Here is a 3,762-nt window from a genome sequence, read left to right as displayed (position 1 = left end):
CTGTGGGAACACAGAAAGGAACATGGTGACACACGGGAGCGCCATCTGTTTACACACTCTGTTTTTACTTATGAAGAGAGCTAAAGAACAAGGCTGCAAATATATTATTGTATCATAAAAACTAATAAACAGCCAATCACCAAAAAAAAAAACAAAAAAAAAACCCTAAGCAAAGATGCATTACAGCTTCAGGTTAGAAATGTTCTGCCTCATTTGCCTCAATAAGTTTGAACTAAATATGGACATAAAACACAAAAACATTTATATCGAATGCATACGTGTGCACAGAATTATACAAATACTCTGATTTCATTCAGTAAGATTTCCATGACTCTACRTTAACAGAAACCGTACTTGTAGTGAACTTAATTCTTCAGTGTGTAATAAATTTGGGAATGTCTCTTCTCTACGTTGGAGAAATTTTTCAGTGTACTTAAAGTCCTGGCTTCCTCTCTGCAGCGCTATTTTACCAGCTTTGACGTAACTCACACATGCATTTTTAATGCTCATCTTCCCACTACTCCCCCCACCCACCCACACACACACACACACACCTGCGCGTATACTTGATGGGATCCACACACATCACATTGCAGATGTGCACACACTCACACTGGATCACAGACCACAACACCGGGCACAAACGTAACATGTTAAAAACAAGAACACGTCGACCTTCCTCTCAGCTCTTTAAAAACGCGACACGACTTATTTCACAATTTGCTCCGTACGCTTTCCGCATCAAAACTAGTCACCATGGTAACCCCCCCACAAAATTGAAAAGCACAATTGCCCTGAGTCAGCAAGGCTCTCTGGCTCCATTTCTCAAAGCTTTCACTCAGTATCTTTCATACAACAAGCACAAAGTGCAGCTACAGCAGCAGCAGCAGCAGGCACATGCTAATGCAGAGGCTCACTCTGATGTAGAGCACCTGCAGCAAAGATAAATTCACCTGAGCTCTGCTGCCATTCAGCCTCATACGTTCAGGAGCATTAAGCTTGTGTAACTAAAATACATGTACTGTGTCCTGAAACRAAAACTAAAAAAATGAGAGACTTAGAACTCCTTGATGAAATGCATATCGCTCCCTGCCATTCATCCCAGAGTTTTAGTCTAAATCATCTTATGTTGAGTCACTTCCTGGTTTTAAATCTGCTCTTAAAMCACWTTTTTTTTCTCCTTGGTTTTGAACTCAGYTTGAGATCTTTTATTGTTTGGTGTGATTTTTTTTAATGGTTCATTCTTTTTTATTGTTTTTTAATGTTTGCTTTTATGTGTTTTTTATCTGGTGTACAGCACTTTAGCTATTGGTGGTGTTTTTGTAAAGTGCTTTATAAATAAAGTTGAATTATATTTTATTGTGTTGAGAATTGACTTGTGGTCATTTTTGGTCAAACCTGGTAAATAACATTTTGCGCAGTCTCATGCAATGTTACGAGATGTCACTGTGAATAGCTTTTAGCTACTGCATCAAATTTTAGCTCAATATTGGTAAAAATGAACAGAAATAAACATTTTATTTGTTTTCTACTGTGTGCAGCCACTTTACATTGGGTTGGGTTTAAACGTTAATAGTGTTATATTCAGGTTTTTTTCTGTTCAGTGGTTCATGAGATATTTTGCAAAAACGTAGACAAAGTTGACAGCAAATAAAAAGTACATGTTGGGGCTCAGTCCCATCTTAAAGTCTTTGAAAATAAAATGTGCTTTTTAAGGTGAATTGACTCYAAAAGTTAAGTTTCATTCAAATTTACTCAGGTTCATGAAATATTTTGCTGACAGACAGACATGTTCGTACAGAAAAGGCAAAAAAAATGTCTGCCTTTGCCTTTTGTTTGTGGGCAATAACCTATTTTTATGACTCAAGTCAAACTATGTAATTAGCGGTTGTTAGATCTGYTAAGGCAAATCAAAAACAAATCAGAACTTGCTTCCTGCTTTGAGCAGGTGCTGAGACTTCAACAGAGAATTACAACAGCATACGACAAGGATCAATAAAAAAAGAAATTGGTTTTTCAGTGGCAGACCGCTGAAACTTCAAATTAGAGCACAATCATAAATCTGTCTGACAGGATGAGTTATAGTGAGAAATATCACAATTTTAGAAAAGCAAACTTAAAAAGCAACCACTTCCTCCAATTTCAACTACTCAGATCAACCGGCTGAAATACAGGTGAGAAGCCTGGATTCAGAAAAAGAAGTCAAATAAATATACATCTCATTTAACACGGGACGTAACAATAAGTGCATTTGTTTGTTTTGTCTTTTAATTAGATTTTACTGGAACGAATCTGACACACTCGTAAATCTTTCCCAGCAGTTTCATTCAGGAATTACCTCTGACACAGCAGAGTCTGACTTACAGGAACTGAGCTGATTGCCAAGGAAAGAGACTCGACAGGGAATCAGAGAAACCCTTCAGCTTGAACTGTCAGGGAATATTAACTAGGAAGAGTGAGCCGGCTTCAGACGTTTCATGTTCAAATGGTGGGGCGGGGGACTGGATTCAGATGGACTGTGTCCACTTCTGAGGGGGTCACAAAGAGRTCTGCAGTAGTCTGCGTGCTGACGGGGGGGACGTCACAGTTTTTTGTCTTCCTGACCAGATCGAGACAAAAATAACTGGACCTCAAAGTAGTTTTTCTAAGTCATTATGTGTCTAAGAATCTGCTTTGCTGGCACATGCGCCAAAGAAATGCTGCCTGTTCAGGAAGTACTATAGAGGCCAGAAATAGCTCGAGTCAAGGTACGCATGAATGATGTAACGGGAACAGAAAGAGGGCGCTCAGCCAAGTCTAGTAGTCTACAGCACCGGCAGCCACAGCCAGTGTTTGTGAATGAACGACTCTCAGGGTCTTAATGACATCTGGGAGTGACTCACAGCGGGGACAGTCAGTGGGTGGACCTGGCAGGATGGTATAAGCAGAGATGAACAAAAAAAGACTTAAAAATCTTCATATTTTTTTTCCTTTTGCACTAGTTTTGCAATCATGCTAACACAAATGTACACATAGATTGTTTCTGCAAGTTTTGATTAGTCAGAAGGTTGAATAGATCAACAAAAAAAGAAATATAGTAAACATTGTATGCTTTATTCCAACTCAAAAGAAGATTTTTTTTTGTTATATGAATAACAGCTGAATATCAGACCTAAAGGCCAATTAAAAGGCACCATTTCAGGTTGTAGGACGTTTGTGGTGATGCTTTGTCCCGTCTTCTTGCTACGGCAAGGAAGGTCAAACTCATCGACACGGCTGGCAAGTCAAAATGTCTGCCCTAAGAAGGCTTATAGATGAAGAAATGTATGCAAAATCTTTACAACTTGTTTCACAAGTGACAGGAAAGGGCATGACATTCTCGTAGAGCAAATCAATCAAGCAATGCAGAACACCTCCCTCTGACAACTCATCTATAAATCAAGACAATAATTGTAATCAAGAGATGTTTAAAAATCCACAAAGTGAGTAAACTTTATAAGTAAGTCGCTGTTTCTGCACACAATTGTTGCTGATTCAGCTTTCAGAATCCTGAAAAAACATGCTCTGTGAGGGTGGGGGGGTCTCCTTTTCTTTTAGGCGTTTTTCTTGTACTTTTTCATCCTTTTTGACTCGACCCTGCTGCTGCTGGCGTCACTTGTTTCAAACGCAATCCCCAGCAGATGCTTATTCATCCTGTAGCGAGAGGCGACAGTGTCAGCATCAAGTGCTGCTGTCGTGGCGGGAGGAGGAGGTGACGCATGGATTTCTGGAGGGGTGGTGGTG

This window comes from Austrofundulus limnaeus, unplaced genomic scaffold, assembly GCF_001266775.1.
Source record: "Austrofundulus limnaeus strain Quisiro unplaced genomic scaffold, Austrofundulus_limnaeus-1.0 Scaffold3, whole genome shotgun sequence".
Lineage (NCBI taxonomy): Eukaryota > Metazoa > Chordata > Actinopteri > Cyprinodontiformes > Rivulidae > Austrofundulus > Austrofundulus limnaeus.
This window is presented reverse-complemented; position numbering follows the sequence as displayed.